Source organism: Pseudophryne corroboree, unplaced genomic scaffold (genome assembly GCF_028390025.1).
Source record: "Pseudophryne corroboree isolate aPseCor3 unplaced genomic scaffold, aPseCor3.hap2 scaffold_1120, whole genome shotgun sequence".
In the NCBI taxonomy this organism is placed as follows: domain Eukaryota; kingdom Metazoa; phylum Chordata; class Amphibia; order Anura; family Myobatrachidae; genus Pseudophryne; species Pseudophryne corroboree.
This window is the reverse complement of record NW_026967746.1, coordinates 11,596-30,217: the sequence shown is the minus strand read 5'-3', so window position 1 is coordinate 30,217 and position 18,622 is coordinate 11,596. Positions and strand designations below refer to the sequence as shown.

General features: G+C 54.6%; 1 pseudogene; it reads left to right on the top strand.

Moving 5' to 3' along the window:
* Positions 1-14,508: 14,508 nt before the first annotated feature.
* LOC134989700 (5S ribosomal RNA) lies at positions 14,509-14,627 on the top strand (annotated as a pseudogene).
* The last annotated feature ends 3,995 nt before the right edge of the window (positions 14,628-18,622 follow it).

The following is an 18,622-nucleotide window of genomic DNA, read 5'->3' as shown; positions in this document are numbered from 1 at the left end:
CATATGGAGCCCATCCATGGAGGAATAGTATGAATGGGAATGAAATGCTAGCATAGTTTTTATTGTATGTTTTTTTTTTAGTATTTATTGTTAATTAAACATATGCTTTTTATTATTTATTTACTATTGTGCAAATTACCATGTATATTGTATTTGCTGAATATGTAGACGAATGTCAATGTAATAGTGAAACACATAATGGTCTGAATGGGTGTGTGATTGAATTTAAAACTATCCGCCTACAATGACCTCATTGAGAATGATCCAATCAGAACCCAATTAAGAGCATATAAGGAAGATCCGGATCTACTACAGTGTATCTTGAGAAAGGGGGCGGACCCCCGAAACCGGTTGATGCTGTAGTGACGTGGGAACTGATCCAGGAGAGAGCTGCAACTTACCCGCACGCCTGAGGCTGTTTGCCGTTACAGCGGACTGAGATATTCCGGACATCTCAGTGGTGAAGCACAGCCTCTGTCTGGGAGCGGGTATGCGTTCCGTGTTCTCCTTCTTTTTTAAAGAAAAATTTGTTACGTCTTTGTGAATAAATTCCCTAAGGGGTACTTCTTTTTATCCATTTGTGATTGGTCTGTTGGAGTCCTGAATCCTGATGACACCAGATGGGATTAAGGAATACAAAGATACCTTTCAGTGAACGGTATTGGTTTTTTTTAAAGTGAGTGTCAGTTTCATAGTGAGCACAGCAAAAAACAGAGATTCTGTTTAAACCGATCTCACTACTGACAATCAGCTGGATATCAAGTTTGCATAACGATTACCAACTGCTCTAATTAATGCACTCTATATCATATGCTTTTTCACTAATTATCCACTAAGCTATTTATTAGAGCTTGTATTACGCCCATTTGTATGTACAAAGGATAGAAGTTTGCATAACGATTACCAACTGCTCTAATTAATGCTCTCTATATCATATGCTTTTTCACTAATTATCCACTAAGCTATCTGTTAGAGCTTGGATTACTGCCCATTTTTATGTACAAAGGATAGAATAATCCTTTTTGTGTTTTATATATAGACACTATCCAGATTTTAAGGGTTTTTCAGCGCTGTACACTCCTCTCCACAGACAGGAGAGAGCAAGGTACAGGGGTAGAAGGTGGCGGGGCCTATTCTTACAGGCTTTCAAAATTCGATTTTTTTATAAATTCGACATTTGACAAATTCGACTTTTCTGCAATGGTACAAATGCGGCAATTCGACAAAAGTATATTCAATTGAAGTTTGTAAATTCGACATCAGTGCTTTTAAACAGTAAATTCGTCATTTTCAATCCGCCACACTTTGCTGGCGGAATCTAATAAAAAAATTTAAAAACATGTTTTTTTTGCAGTTTTCTTTTTTGGTAATAGCATATCTATTTATATTAGAAGGGATTAGGTACTTGGTTTGTCTTTTTTGAGGCACAAGTATTATTTATATATTTTTTAAAAGATTATTATTATTTTTTAAATGGAATGTGAAAAACCCGGAAAAAAAATTGCGTGGGGTCCCCCCTTAAAGCATAACCAGCCTCGGGCTCTTCGAGCCGGTCCTGGTTCTAAAAATCCGGGGAAAAAACGGACAGGGGATCCCCCGTATTTTTAAAACCAGCACCGGGCTCTGCGCCTGGTGCAAAAAATATGGGGGACAAAAAGAGTAGGGGTCCTCCGTATTTTTTACACCAGCATCGGGCTCCACTAGCTGGACAGATAATGCCACAGCCGGGGGTCACTTTTATACAGTGCCCTGCGGCCGTGGCATTAAATATCCAACTAGTCACACCTGGCCGGGGTACCCTGGGGGAGTGGGGACCCCTTCAATCAAGGGGTCCCCCCCCAGCCACCCAAGGGCCAGGGGTGAAGCCCGAGGCTGTCCCCCCCATCCAAGGGCTGCGTATGGGAGGCTGATAGCCTTGAGAAAATGGAAAGAATATTGGTTTTTCCAGTAGTACTACAAGTCCCAGCAAGCCTCCCCCGCAAGCTGGTACTTTGAGAACCAGAAGTACCAGCATGCGGGAGAAAAACGGGCCCGCTGGTACCTGTAGTTCTACTGGAAAAAAAATACCCAAATAAAAACAGGACACAGACACCGTGAAAGTATAACTTTATTTCACACCTGCCGACACACACATACTTACCTATGTTGACACGAAGCAGTCGGTCCTCTTCTCCAAGTAGAATCCAGATAATTATACTCACCTGATCCAGGTTCCAGATTAAATCCACGTACTTGGCAAAACAACAAACCGAACACCCGGATCAGACGGACTGAAAGGGGTCCCATGTCCACGAATGCAGACATCCGAATCTCGCGAGAATCCGACAGCGGGATGACAATGTTCGGGCGCGCTCGGGTTAGCCGAGCAAGGCGAGAAGGTTCGAACCTGCCTCGGACCCGTGTAAAATGGGTGAAGTTTGGGGGGTTCGGATTCCAACAAACCGAACCCACTCATCACTAGTATGTACGTGTGCGTCAGGTGCCGTGCATGCATGTACGTGTGTGTGTCAGGTGCCGTGCGTGTACGTACGTGTGTCAGGTGTCATGCGTGTGTGTGTCAGGTGGCGCGTACCTACATGTGTGTATGTCAGGTGCTGTGCATGTGTGTACGTACACGCGAGTATGTGTCAGGTGCCACACGTGTACGTGTGTGTGTGCCAGGAGCCGCGCATGTACATGTGTGTGGGTGTCAGGAGCCGCGCGTGTACGTACATACGTGTAGGTGTCAGGTGCCGCGCGTATACGTACATATATGTGTGTGTCAGGAGCCGCGCGTGTACGTACATGTGTGTATGTGTGTCAGGAGCCACGCGTGTGCATACGTGTGTGTGTGTGTCAGGTGCCGCGCGTGTACGTGTGTGTATCAAGTGCCACGTGTGTAAGTACGTACGTACGTACGTACGTACGTACGTACGTACGTATGTGTGTGCCTGGAGCCGCGCGTGTACATACATGTGTGTGTGTGTGTGTGTCTCAGGTGCTGCACGTGTATATGTGTGTATCTCAGGTGCTGCATTTGTATGCGTCAGCTGCCACGTGGGTGTCAGGTGTTGAGCGTGTATGTGTTTGTGTCAGGTGTCGCATCTGTATGTGTGCGACTGTCAGGTGCTGCGCGTGTATGTGTGTGTCAGGTGCTGCATGTATATATGTGTGTGTTAGGTGCTGTTCATGTATGTGGGAGTGGCAGGTGCTGCATGTGTATATATGTGTGAGTAGCAGGTGCTGCGTGTGTATATGATTGTGTGTCAGGTGCTGTGCTTGTGTGCGTTAAATGCCACATGTATATATGTCAGGTGCTGCCTGTGTGTGTGTGTGTGTGTGTGTGTGTGTCAGGTGCTGCATGTCTGTATGTGTGTGGGTGTGTCAGGTGCTGCATGTCTGTGTGTGTGGGTGTGTCAGGTGCTGCATGTCTGTGTGTGTGTGTCTGTCAGGTGCTGCATGTGTGTGTCAGGTGCTGCATGTCTGCGTGTGTGTGTCAGGTGCTGTGTGTGTGTGTCAGGTGCTAGGTGTCTTTGTGTGTGCGTGTGTCTGTCAGGTGCTGCATGTGTGTGTCAGGCGCTGAATGTCTGCGTGTGTGTGTCAGGCGCTGCATGTCTGTGTGTCAGGTGCTGTGTGTGTGTGTGTGTATGTGTGTCAGGTGCTGCGTGTGTGCGTGTGTGTCAGGTGCTGCGTGTGTGCGTGTGTCAGGTGCTGCATGTGTGCGTGTGTCAGGTGCTGCGTGTCTGCGTGTGTGTCAGGTGCTGCGTGTCTGCGTGTGTGTCAGGTGCTGTGTGTGTGTCAGGTGCTGCGTGTCTGCGTGTGTGTCAGGTGCTGCGTGTCTGCGTGTGTGTCAGGTGCTGCGTGTCTGCGTGTGTGTCAGGTGCTGCGTGTGTGTCAGGTGCTGCGTGTGTGTCAGGTGCTGCGTGTGTGTCAGGTGCTGCGTGTGTGTCAGGTGTTGCGTGTCTGCGTGTGTGTCAGGTGCTGCGTGTCTGCGTGTGTGTCAGGTGCAGCGTGTGTGTGTGTCAGGTGCTGCGTGTGTGTGTCAGGTACTGCGTGTGTGTCAGGTGCTGCGTGTCATGTGCTGCGTGTGATTATGTCAGGTGCTGCATGTGTCAGGTACTGCGTGTGAGTGTCAGGTGCGTGTGAGTGTCAGGTGCATGTGAGTGCATCAGGTGCATGTGAGTGCATCAGGTGCTGCGTGTGTGTCAGGTCCGTGTGAGTGTCAGGTGCTGTGTCTGTGTGTGTGTGTGTCAGGTGCTGCGTGTGTGTCAGGCGCTGCATGTCTGGGGGGGTGGCCGGAAACACAGCAGGGAGGGGGGGTGGCCGGACACACAGCAGGGAGGGGGGGGTGGCCGGACACACAGCAGGGAGGGGGGGGTGGCCGGACACACAACAGGGAGGGGGGGGGTGGCCGGACACACAACAGGGAGGAGGGGGTGGCCGGACACACAACAGGGAGGGGTGGCCGGACACACAACAGGGAGGGAAGGGGGGGGGCGGCTGGACACACAGCAGGGAGGGGAGGGTGACCGGACACACAGCAGGGAGGGGAGGGGGTAGGGAGTGTCCAGACACAGCGGGAAGAGGGGGGGGGTGGCCGAACACACAGCAGGGGAGGGGAGGGTGGCCGGACAAACAGCAGGGGAGGGTGGCCGGACAAACAGCAGGGAGGGAGGGTGGCCTAACACACAGCAGGGGAGGGGAGGGTGGCCGGACACACAGCAGGGGTGGTGGCCGGACACACAGCAGGGGAGGTGGCCGGACACACAGCAGGGGAGGTGGCCGGACACAGAGCAGGGGAGGAGAGGGTGGCCGGACACACAGCAGGGAGGGGAGGGGCGGACATAGCGGGAGGAGTGGGGCTGGGCGAATACACAGCAGGGGAGGGGAGGGTGACCGGACACACAGCAGGGAGGAGGGGGGTAGGCCGGACACACGGCAGGGAGGGGAGGGTGGCCGGACACACGGCAGGGAGGGGAGGGTGGCTGGACACACGGCAGGGAGGGGAGGGTGGCCGGACACACGGCAGGGAGGGGAGGGTGGCCGGACACACGGCAGGGAGGGGAGGGTGGCCGGACACACGGCAGGGAGGGGAGGGTGGCCGGACACACGGCAGGGAGGGGGGTGGCCGGCTGCAGGCTAGGCTCCACCGATCACACACTCAGCGATCACTGTGCTACAGCAAGCGTGGCGTGCAGCGGTGCTGGACATTAGGGAGTGCCTGTGCGCACCAGGCACCCCCTGTACGCACGCCTATGCGCTACCACCCCCCATATGCCACACTACATCACTATGCTATAGCCCTCCCATATGCTGCACTTCATAATTACACTATACCCCCCATACAACATACTACATCACCACACTACACTACTCACAATAAAATTAAAACATCCCAGTTCCTCATTCTTAATGAGCTCACGTGAGTTCTCTCCCCAACGGAGCTCCAGACCAAGTAACAATGAAGACACCAGCAGCGTGTAGGGGGCAGGCCTGGTCCACTTGTCAGGAGAGAGCAGTCACTGGAGGGTAAGAAGGGGGCGGGGCCTAGTCCTACAGACGGGAGAGAACACAGACAGGAGAGAGCAAGGTACAGGGGTAGAAGGGGACGGCTGATGTGAAGAAGGGGACGGGGCCTATTCTTACAGGCTTTCAAAATTCGACTTTTTAAAATTCGACATTTGACAAATTCGACTTTTCTGCAATGGTACAAATGCAGCAATTCGACAAAAGTATATTCAATTGAAGTTTGTAAATTCGACAACAGTGCTTTTAAACAGTAAATTCGTCATTTTCAATCCGCCACACTTTGCAGGCGGAATCTAATAAATAAAAGTTGTTGTTTTTTTTGGTAATAGCATATCTATATTAGAAGGGATTAGGTACTTGGTTTGTCTTTTTTGGAGGCACAAGTATTATTTATATATTTTTTAAAAGATTTTTTTTTTTAAATGGAATGTAAAAAACCCGGAAAAAAAAATTGCGTGGGGTCCCCCCTCCAAAGCATAACCAGCCTCGGGCTCTTCGAGCCGGTCCTGGTTCTAAAAATCCGTGGGAAAAACGGACAGGGGATCCCCCGTATTTTTAAAACCAGCACCGGGCTCTGCGCCTGGTGCTGGTGCAAAAAATACGGGGGACAAAAAGAGTAGGGGTCCCCCGTATTTTTACACCAGCATCGGGCTCCACTAGCTGGACAGATAATGCCACAGCCGGGGGTCACTTTTATACAGTGCCCTGCAGCCGTGGCATTAAATATCCAACTAGTCACCCCTGGCCGGGGTACCCTGGGGGAGTGGGGACCCCTTCAATCAAGGGGTCCCCCCGCCAGCCACCCAAGGGCCAGGGGTGAAGCCCGAGGCTGTCCCCCCCATCCAAGGGCTGCGGATGGGAGGCTGATAGCCTTGAGAAAATTGAAATAATATAGTTTTTTCCAGTAGTACTACAAGTCCCAGCAAGCCTCCCCCGCAAGCTGGTACTTTGAGAACCAGAAGTACCAGCATGCGGGAGAAAAACGGGCCCGCTGGTACCTGTAGTTCTACTGGAAAAAAAATACCCAAATAAAAACAGGACACAGACACCGTGAAAGTATAACTTTATTTCACACCTGCCGACACACACATACTTACCTATGTTGACACGAAGCAGTCGGTCCTCTTCTCCAAGTAGAATCCACGGGTACCTGAAAATAAAAGATAATTATACTCACCTGATCCAGGTTCCAGATTAAATCCACGTACTTGGCAAAACAACAAACCGAACACCCGGACCAGACGGACTGAAAGGGGTCCCATGTTTACACATGGGACCCCTTTCCACGAATGCAGACATCCGAATCTCGTGAGAATCCGACAGCGGGATGATGACGTTCGGGCGCGCTTGGGTTAGCCGAGCAAGACGGGAAGGTTCGAGCCTGCCTCGTGTAAAATGGGTGAAGTTCGGGGGGTCCGGATTCCGACGAACCGAACCCACTCATCACTAGTATGTGCGTGTGCGTGTCAGGCGCTGCGTGTGAGTGTGTGTGCGTGTCAGGCGCTGCGTGTGAGTGTGTGTGCGTGTCAGGCGCTGCATGTGAGTGCGCGTGTGTGTCAGGCGCTGCCTGTGAGTGCGCGTGTCTGTCAGGCGCTGCGTGTGAGTGCGTGTGCCTGTCAGGTGCTGCGTGTGAGTGCGTGCGCGCGTGTCTGTCAGGCGCTGCGTGTGAGTGCGCGTGTCTGTCAGGTGCTGCGTGTGTCAGGCGCTGCGTGTCTTTGTCTGTGTGTCAGGCGCTGCACGTCTGTGTGTGTGTGTCAGGCGCTGCGCGTCTGTGTGTGTGTGTCAGGTGCTGCGCGTCTGTGTGTGTGTGTGTCAGGTGCTGCGCGTCTGTGTGTGTGTGTCAGGTGCTGCGTGCCTGTGTGTGTGTGTCATGCGCTGCGCGTCTGTGTGTGTCAGGCGCTGTGCGTCTGTGTGTGTGTGTCAGGTGCTGCGTGTGAGTGTGTGCGTGTGTCAGGTCCGTGTGAGTGTCATGTGCTGCGTCTGTGTGTGTGTGTCAGGTGCTGCCTGTGTGTGTGTGTTTGTCAGGTGCTGCATGTCTGTATGTGTGTGGGTGTGTCAAGTGCTGCATATTTGTGTGTGTATGTGTGTGTGTGTGTGTGTGTGTGTCAGGTGCTGCATGTCTGTGTGTGTGGGTGTGTGTGTGTCTGTCAGGTGCTGCATGTCAGGCGCTGCATGTCTGCGTGTGTGTGTGTGTCAGGCGCTGCATGTCTGAATGTCAGGTGCTGTGTGTGTGTGTGTGTGTGTCAAGTGCTGCGTGTGTGTGTGTGTGTGTGTCAGGTGCTGCATGTCAAGTGCTGCGTGTCTGCGTGTGTCAGGTGCTGCGTGTCTGCGTGTGTCAGGTGCTGCGTGTGTCAGGTGCTGCGTGTGTGTGTCAGGTGCTGCATGTGTGTGTGTGTGTGTCAGGTGCTGCGTGTCTGCGTCAGGTGCTGCGTGTCTGCGTGTGTGTCAGGTGCTGCGTGTGTGTGTATCAGGTGCTGCGTGTGTGTGTCAGGTGCTGCGTGGGAGGCAGCAGGGAGGGCAGGGGGGGGGATGGACGGACACAGCAGGGAGGGCGGGGGGGGATGAACGGACACAGCAGGGAGGGCGGGGGGGGGATGGACGTACACAGCAGGGAGGGCGGGGGGAATGGGCGTACACAGCAGGGAGGGCGGGGGGATGGGCGTACACAGCAGGGTTGGGGGGTGGGCGTACACAGCAGGGTGGGGGGCGTACACAGCAGGGTGGGGGGGGGGCGTACACAGCAGGGAGGGCGGGGGGGATGGGCGTACACAGCAGGGAGGGCGGGGGGGATGGGCGTACACAGCAGGGAGGGTGGGGGGGGATGGGCGTACACAGCAGGGAGGGTGGGGGGGGATGGACGGAGACAGCAGGGAGGGTGGGGGGGGATGGACGGACACAGCAGGGAGGGCGGGGGTGGGATGGACGGACACAGCAGGGAGGGCGGGGGGGGGATGGACGGACACAGCAGGGAGGGCGGGGGGGGATGGACGGACACAGCAGGGAGGGCGGGGGGGATGGGCGTACACAGCAGGGAGGGCGGGGGGGATGGGCGTACACAGCAGGGAGGGCGGGGGGAATGGGCGTACACAGCAGGGAGGGCGGGGGGGATGGGCGTACACAGCAGGGAGGGCGGGGGGGATGGGCGTACACAGCAGGGTGGGGGGCGTACACAGCAGGGTGGGGGGCGTACACAGCAGGGTGGGGGGGGGGTGGGCGTACACAGCAGGGAGGGCGGGGGGGATGGGCGTACACAGCAGGGAGGGTGGGGGGGATGGGCGTACACAGCAGGGAGGGTGGGGGGGATGGGCGTACACAGCAGGGAGGCTGGGGGGGATGGGCGTACACAGCAGGGAGGGTGGGGGGGTGGGCGTACACAGCAGGGAGGGTGGGGGGGATGGGCGTACACAGCAGGGAGGGTGGGGGGGATGGGCGTACACAGCAGGGAGGGTGGGGGGGATGGGCGTACACAGCAGGGTGGGGGCGTACACAGCAGGGTGGGGGGGGGCGTACACAGCAGGGAGGGCGGGGGGGTGGGCGTACACAGCAGGGAGGGCGGGGGGGATGGGCGTACATAGCAGGGAGGGCGGGGGGGATGGGCGTACACAGCAGGGAGGGCGGGGGGGGATGGGCGTACACAGCAGGGAGGGCGGGGGGGGGGTGGGCGTACACAGCAGGGAGGGCGGGGGGGGTGGGCGTACACAGCAGGGAGGGCGGGGGGGGGGTGGGCGTACACAGCAGGGAGGGCGGGGGGGATGGGCGTGCACAGCAGGGAGAGCAGGGGGGATGGGCGTACACAGCAGGGAGGGATGGGCGTACACAGCAAGGAGGGTGGGGGGGTGGGCGTACACAGCAGGGAGGGTGGGGGGGATGGGCGTACACAGCAGGGAGGGCGGAGGACGGACACAGCAGGACGGGCGGGCGGAGGACGGACACAGCATCGGAGGACGGACACAGCAGGCCGGGCGGACACGGCCGGGCGGACACAGCAGGGAGGGTGGGGGGGGGATGGACGGACACAGCAGGGAGGGCGGGGGGGGGATGGACGGACACAGCAGGGAGGGCGGGGGATGGACGGACACAGCAGGGAGGGCGGGGGGGGGGATGGACGGACACAGCAGGGAGGGCAGGGGGGGGGATGGACGGACACAGCAGGGAGGGCGGGGGGGGATGGACGGACACAGCAGGGAGGGCGGGGGGGGGATGGACGGACACAGCAGGGAGGGCGGGGGGGGGAATGGGCGTACACAGCTGGGAGGGCGGGGGGATGGGCGTACACAGCAGGGTGGGGGGGGGTGGGCGTACACAGCAGGGTGGGGGGCGTACACAGCAGGGTGGGGGGGGGGCGTACACAGCAGGGAGGGCGGGGGGATGGGCGTACACAGCAGGGAGGGCGGGGGGGATGGGCGTACACAGCAGGGAGGGTGGGGGGGGATGGGCGTACACAGCAGGGAGGGCGGGGGGGGGTGGGCGTACACAGCAGGGAGGGAGGGGGGGATGGGCGTACACAGCAGGGAGGGTGGGGGGGATGGGCGTACACAGCAGGGAGGGTGGGGGGGATGGGCGTACACAGCAGGGAGGGTGGGGGGGATGGGCGTACACAGCAGGGAGGGTGGGGGGGATGGGCGTACACAGCAGGGAGGGTGGGGGGGATGGGCGTACACAGCAGGGAGGGTGGGGGGATGGGCGTACACAGCAGGGAGGGTGGGGGGGATGGGCGTACACAGCAGGGTGGGGGCGTACACAGCAGGGTGGGGGGGGTGGGCGTACACAGCAGGGAGGGTGGGGGGGATGGGCGTACACAGCAGGGAGGGTGGGGGGGGATGGGCGTACACAGCAGGGAGGGTGGGGGGGATGGGCGTACACAGCAGGGAGGGTGGGGGGGATGGGCGTACACAGCAGGGAGGGGGCGTACACAGCAGGGTGGGGGGGTGGGCGTACACAGCAGGGAGGGTGGGGGGGATGGGCGTACACAGCAGGGAGGGTGGGGGGGATGGGCGTACACAGCAGGGTGGGGGCGTACACAGCAGGGTGGGGGGGGGGCGTACACAGCAGGGAGGGCGGGGGGGATGGGCGTACACAGCAGGGAGGGCGGGGGGGGATGGGCGTACACAGCAGGGAGGGCGGGGGGGATGGGCGTACACAGCAGGGAGGGCGGGGGGGGATGGGCGTACACAGCAGGGAGGGCGGGGGGGGGATGGGCGTACACAGCAGGGAGGGCGGGGGGGATGGGCGTACACAGCAGGGAGGGCGGGGGGGGGATGGGCGTACACAGCAGGGAGGGTGGGGGGGGATGGGCATACACAGCAGGGAGGGTGGGGGGGGATGGGCATACACAGCAGGGAGGGTGGGGGGGTGGGCATGCACAGCAGGGAGGGTGGGGGGGATGGGCATACACAGCAGGGAGGGTGGGGGGGGATGGGCATACACAGCAGGGAGGGTGGGGGGGGATGGGCATACACAGCAGGGAGGGTGGGGGGGGGATGGGCATACACAGCAGGGAGGGTGGGGGGGATGGGCATACACAGCAGGGAGGGTGGGGGGGGATGGGCATACACAGCAGGGAGGGTGGGGGGGATGGGCATACACAGCAGGGAGGGTGGGGGGGATGGGCATACACAGCAGGGAGGGTGGGGGGGATGGGCATACACAGCAGGGAGGGTGGGGGGGATGGGCATACACAGCAGGGAGGGTGGGGGGGGTGGGCATACACAGCAGGGAGGGCGGAGGGCGGACACAGCAGGGCGGGCGGGCACAGCATCGGAGGACGGACACAGCATCGGAGGACGGACACAGCAGGCCGAGCGGACACGGCCGGGCGGACACAGCAGGGCGGGCGGGGGGCGGACACAGCAGGGCGGGCGGGGGGCGGACACAGCAGGCCGGGCGGACACAGCAGGGCGGCCGGGCGGACACAGCAGGGCGGGCGGGAGAAGTATAAGAAAAATGAGAAAGGATGGCATACATCCTGCCGCCGCTGCCGCTGAGTTAAGTGGGCCCGGCTTCCTCCGAGCTGCGGCTATCTCCTCCCGCTGACACTCCTGAAGGGGACCCGGCTCTCTCCGTGTGACTGCTCCGTCGTTCTCCTCTCCCAGTAAGGCTCCCTCCGTCGCTCACGTCCCGCGATCTCCTCCGGGTCTTGTAGAGGCTCCCTCCTTCTCGTCCTCCCGCCGCCTGCAGCTGTCCTCGTCATGCACGAGACACTGCTTCCCGCGCTCTCCTCATGCACAACTTGACAAGCTCATCTATGTTCACCCCCTGCTGGCGGCCACTGCGCAGGCGCAACAAATTGAAAAGCCCTATCTTTAAAATGGGGCATATTTTACTTAATTAAAAAAAAACTATAACTTTTTGAAAAACCACAACCCCAAAAGGCACTACACTGGGACATACTCTATCTAATAAAACAAATCCCAGGTCTTAATTTGTCCTCTATCCTGAGTTATGCCTTCCCAAAAAAATCTTCATTCACTCTATAGGAAAACGGTGTCAAAAAGCCACTGAGGGAGTGGCAGAAAAAAACTGACAGTTGGAATTTTAGCTTACTCTCAATTCCTCATTTTTTATTATTTTGCCCTGAAATTTGGCATGCAGCAGCGGGTGACGATTCTACACGTCCATGCCAAATTTCAGCTCGGTACGTCCAATCAGTTTTGAGGTGTAGCCCCTCAAACACCATGCCCCCATCTCAGAAGTTCCCTATGGGAGAATTCCGTTTGTTCGATTCAGCCTTAATATAAGGGCACGACCGTGCCCTTATAATATATATATCACAAACATATATGATTCATACATATATCACACACACATACATGATACATACATGAGAAAGACCTGGGATGGTGATGAGGCCAGGGTCCCCTGCTGATGTTGCGTTGAGGAAGGCAGTGTTCCAGGGCGGATGCCAGTCGGGGAGAGCGCCGCGCAGCCCGGGAAAAATACTGCTGAGGAGCTACATCTGGAAGAGCCCCTGGGAGGGAGAGTGCCACATGCCCCATCCTGCACGGCAGACTCTGCAGGCCTGCACATGGGAAGGGAGGTCTCTGGCCACACGTACTCACCCTTCTGCTGAAGCCCCGCTGCTGTCCCCATCAGCGCTCTCCAGCGGGGAGCGGGGCCAGGATGAACCTCAACCTGTGAGAACTATCTTCATGATCAAGAGATCTCATATGCAAGATAAGTATGTGTTGGGATAGGGCTGGGGAGGGTGGCTGCTCGGGCACACCCCCGTCAAGTTAAGGAGATTTAACTGAGGAAGCACAAGGGAACTCTCGTCTGGGGACAACAACTGCAGGGAGACCACATCTTTTCAGATGAACATGGGAGGGCGGAAGGCTGCCTAATACTGAAGCACCCTCAGACATTAAACCATATGCAACAACTATTGCAAGCATTCCTGGGGGAAGGTCTGCAGCAGACGGGTTTGCATACGGTGATTTCATCCAAGCAGTGGGCCAAAGTTGGCTGGAACCCTCATCTGTATATGAAAAGAGAAAAGGGGCATGCAGGGCATGGCGGCCTTTTGCGGCGCTTGGATAACCCCAAGTTTGCATTAAACACCCCCACCCTCCTTCGGTGTGTGGCTCATGTTGGCCATGCCCAAGCCCCTGAAGCATTCAAGCTGATTTCTTGCAGCAGCTGGGCACTGTAACAGCTTCAGAGCTGCTCTACAAGACAAGTAAAAGGGTGTGGGCCCTGCAGCACCACCTGTAGTTTGCATACACACATATATAGGACAGCATCTCTTATATGCCCCAGGGTCAATAAAATAGTATCCTTGTCTAGGCTATCCATCCCCTCAGATAAGGTATTTGTCCATGCCGCTACAGCACTACACACCCAGGCCGACGCAATTGCCGGTCTGAGTAAGGTACCTGAATGTGTATAAATGGACTTCAGGGTAATCTCCTGTTTGCGGTCAGCACACTCTTTGAGGGTAGCCGTATCCTGGGACGGGAGGGCTACCTTCTTGGATAAGCGTGTTAATGCTTTGTCCACCCTAGGGGAGGATTCCCATCGTAACCTATCCGTTGATGGGAAAGGATACGCCATAAGAATCCTTTTGGAAATCTGCAGTCTTTTATCTGGAGATTCCCAAGCTTTTTCACATAACTCGTTCAGCTCGTGTGAGGGGGGAAAGGTTACCTCAGGCTTCTTTCCCTTGTACATATGTACCCTCTTGTCAGCGACAGGGGGTTCCTCTGTGATGTGCAAAACATCTTTTATTGCCATAATCATAAATCGAATGGATTTTGCCAATTTTGGCTGTAACTTTGCATCATCGTAATCGACACTGGAGTCAGAATCCGTGTCGGTATCTGTGTCAACAATCTGGGATAGTGGGCGCTTATGAGACCCTGACAGTCCCTGCAACATAGGATCAGGCATGGGTTGAAACCCTGACTGTCCCAAAGCTTCTGCCTTGTCTAATCTTTTGTGCAATGAGTTTACACTAGCATTTAAAACATTCCACATATCCATCCAATCAGCTGTCGGCGGAGACACCACATTCATTTGCTCCCGCTCCTCTCTAATATAGCCTTCTTCCTCAGACATGTCGACACACGTGTACCGACACACTTCACACACAGGGAATGCTTTTTCTGAAGACAGTTTCCCCACAAGGCCCTTTGGAGAGACAGAGAGAGAGTATGCCAGCACACCCCCCAGCGCTATATAACCCAGGAATAAAACAGTAACTTAATGTTTGCCCAGTAGTGCTGCTGTATGTAATTTGCGAATTATGTGCCCCCCCCCCCCTCTTTTCAACCCTCTTGTCTAACGTGGTATAAGCAGGGTAGAGTCCGGGGAGCTTCCTCTCAGCGGTGCTGTGGAGAAAAAATGGCGCTGGTGAGTGCTGAGGGAGAAGCCCCGCCCCCTCGGAGGCGGGCTTCTGTCCCGCTTAAACTGTAAAATTGGTGGGGCCTTTTCCTCCATTCCCCTCTCAGAGGGCAATCCATCTTCTGTTTCGGTGCACTCTCATTAGTGGCACAGGGCAAATCTTCCTACTACCATACCCCTACGCTCACGCCCAATCTCGTCTGATCTTGGAAGCTAAACGGAGGTGGGCTAGGTCAGTACCTAGTTGGGCGACCACTAGGGAATACCCAGTGCAGTAGGAAGGCTGCATTCCCTGTGAGATAACACTAACAGCAGGATCACCACTTTCACTTATTCTTAGCACCTCATTGTGTTCATATCTCATCTCCATCTCCAATAAGGACTTGAATTATCAGGGCTAGATCTCAGTCAGGGTGTAGTCCCTCACTTGAAATCATCCCTACTTAGGGCTTTATCAATACAAACACAGTTTGTACAGATCTTTAGCAGACGGAAGCAGCATGGTATGTAGCTATCTTCCAATATGCATTTATCTGAGCATAAAATAAGATCTGAACATTTCTAATTTCAGAAAAATACAATTTTTGTTTCATCATTTGGAATGCTACTATCCATTTATGTTAAACTTAATCACTGATTTTTTCTTTTGTGCTGAGTTCCCATTTATTTTATGAGTAGAAATAAAGATTTGACTATATTTTTATACACATCACTAATCAATAGACAACACGATACAACAAGAGTGCGCCCAAACAAGAGTCATACTTTTTTCTCCTTTTGTTACATATATAAAGTGCCCAGCTGTATATATGTTATATTTTTGCGAAAGAGGTTTATATTGCTGCCCAGGGCGCCCCCCCTGCGCCCTGCACCCTTACAGTGACCGGAGTATGTGAGGTGTATGGGAGCAAAGGCGCACAGCTGCAGTGCTGTGCGTTACCTCAGTGAAGATCATGAAGTCTTCTGCCGCCTCTGAAGTCTTCTTTTCTTCTCATACTCACCCGGCTTCTATCTTCCGGCTCTGCGAGGGGGACGGCGGCGCGGCTCTGGGACGGACGGCGAGGGTGAGATCCTGCGTACCAATCCCACTGGAGCTAATGGTGTCCAGTAGCCTAAGAAGCAGGACCTTGCAACTCAGAGAGTAGGGCTGCTTCTCTCCCCTCAGTCCCTCGATGAGGGAGTCTGTTGCCAGCAGTGCTCCCTGAAGATGAAAAACCTAACAAAATACTTTCTGTCAGAAAGCTCAGGAGAGCTCCTGAAAAGCACCCAGTCTCCACTGGGTACAGTATCAAACTGAGGTCTGGAGGAGGGGCATAGAGGGAGGAGCCAGTGCACACCCAGAACTAAAGTCTTTCTTAAAGTGCCCATGTCTCCTGCGGAGCCCGTCTATCCCTATGGTCCTTACGGAGTCCCCAGCATCCTCTAGGACGTTAGAGAAAATAGGATTTTAATACCTACCGGTAAATCCTTTTCTCTTAGTCCGTAGAGGATGCTGGGCACCCGTCCCAGTGCGTACTGTGTCTGCAGTTATTAAATGGCCCTTAACTCCAGAACATTTATGTGGAGATGAAAACATCCAAGGAAGACTTGACCATCTTCCTTGGATGTTTTCCCCCTGTGTGACTGCTCTCCAGCCTCAGAGGGTTGCATCCGTGGTCCCTAGGATCCCGTCCTGGATCCCGAACCATCGCCCCTCTAGGTGGTGAGAACTGTGCAGCCACCAATGGAGTGAGATTCTGGTCTTGGAAGACAGGATTATCCTCCGGTGCATGTGTAGGTGGGATCCGGACCACTTGTCCAACAGGTCCCACTGGAACACTCTGGCATGGAACCTGCCAAACTGAATGGCCTCGTAGGCCGCAACCATCTTCCCCAGCAACTGAATGCAATGATGGATTAACACTCTTGCTGGTTTCAGAATTTGTTTGACCAGACTCTGGATCTCCAGAGCCTTTCCACTAGAAGAAAACCTCTTCTGTGTCCAGTATCACTCCCAAAAACAACAACCGCGTCATTGGGACCAACTGCGATTTTGGCAAGTTTAGGAGCCAACCATGTTGTTGAAGAACTGTCAGGGAGAGTAGATGTTTTGCACCAACTGGTCCCTGGATCTCGCCTTTATCAGGAGATCATCCAAGTACGGGATAATTGTGACTCCTTGCTTGCGAAGGAGAACCATCATTTCCGCCATCACCCTGGTGAAAATCCTCGGAGCCGTGGACAGACCAAACGGCAACGTCTGAAATTGGTAATGACAATCCTGAATTGCAAACCTCAGGTAGCTTGATGCAGTGGCTAAATGGGAACATATAAGTAGGCATCCTTTATGTCTACCAAAACCATGAAATCTCCTTTATCCCCCGGACTGGAGATCACTACCCTGAGAGATTCCATCTTGAAATTGAATTTCTTTAGGTAGAAATTAAGGGATTTCAGATTTAAGATTGGTCTGACTGAGCCGTCCGGCTTCGGGACCACGAAGAGGCTTGAATAAAAACCTTCTCCCTGCTGACTAAGGCTGATTTGAACAATCGGTGAGGGGGAACGTCTTGAAACCCCAGTTTGTACCCTTGGGACACTATTTGTAAAACCCACGAGTCCAGGTCCGAATGAATCCAGAACTGACTGAAGAGTTTTAGACGTGCCCCCCACTGGTGCGGGCTCCTGCAAGAGAGCCCCAGCGTCATGCAGTGGATTTGGCAAAAGCAGAGGACGATCTCTGCTCCTGCGATCTTGAAGAGGCTACAGACCTCTTCCCTCTTTTCCTTCCTCTACCTGCAAAGAAAGGGGAATCTTAACTTCTTGCATATCTATTGGGCCGAAATGACTGCGTCAGATAATGATGCGTCTTCATCCGTTGAGAGGGAACATAGGGCAAGAAGGATGACTTACCTGCGGGAGCTGCCGAGATCAAATTAACTAGGCCGTCGCCAAACAAGGCTTCACCTTCATAGGGAAGAGACTCCCTTTCTTCTTGGAGTCAGCATCAGCATTCCCTTGGTGAATCCACAATGCCCTCCTATCCGAGACTGCCATGAAATTGGCCCGTGAGCACTTGTGCCCGGTGTAGGATTTTTAAATATGTGTAGTTTACTGTATGCAAAGGTTTAAAACCTTTTAGGAACTGAGATCTAAGGTGTATTACATGTAGTTTAAAAAAAACAAAAAAGGTTTATTTTATGGCAGTAGTTTCCAAACTGGGGTTCTTGCACTGGTAGCATAGTTTGGTGGTCCAGGACCAATTAAAATTATTTATACTTTATTAAATTGGCAAAACCATTCCCTCACAACATAACTGAACCTGAGGATGACATGCTATAAACACAATTTACTTAATTTTATATTTTTTTCTGAATTTCTCAATAAAAAAAACTTTGGCCTAGGGGTGCCGTGAAACAAATTTTGATACTCTAGGGCAGGGGTGTCAAACCCATGGGCCGCATGCCGCCCCCAATGCATCCTTTTGTGGCCCACAGGCCGGGGTCCGACAGGGGTCCTTTTGTGGCCCGATCACCTTGCTTAGAGCGAGGGCAGGAGAGTGCAGCCAGAGTCTTTGCTTTCTATGTGCGGCACCATCTTCCCGAAGAGATCACCGGGAAGATAGTGCCCCTTCCACTGGCTACAGCACAGGTATACTGGGGTGGGGTAGCAAACTGGGGGCCCCAATGGGCCCCTCCAGCAGTCCCTCTACCAAAACACGTCTTTTGGTGGTTTTGCGGTGTTGTTATAACTACATGGTGACGATACTGTAGCACAGAGATTTTCAACCATTTACAACTCACGTCACACAGAACAAGATTTAAATATTGACAAGGCACACTGAAATATAATGGTGATGCATGGTGCAGTATCGTGTCCTAGGATGTCATGTCGCAGCTTCTCCATAGGTAACGCCTGAACAGGCCCGGTGACAGGGGGGACAAAGGGGACACTTGTTCAGGGCTCCAAGTATTAAGAACAGAAATAATGGGGCCACAGTGCCAATATTGCTTTTTAAAGTGTATCCACCAACTGCTCAATTTAAGCAGGAAAACAATTAACAGGCCAACTAAACCCTCCCCCCTCCTTTTACCCCATCACTTTGTCCAGTCCCTGTGGTCCATACTGTATTGCCATGATTATGCATGTTGCTGTGCTGGCCCTTTTCTGAATGTCCCTGCCACCGCCACCGAAGAGCTGGACAGCCCAGTATGAAAACCACCTGCCGGCCTCACTGACGGTCCGAGTCAAAGGCTCCATTTTTCTTTAAAGATCCCTCTGCCAAGTTAAGGGGGGG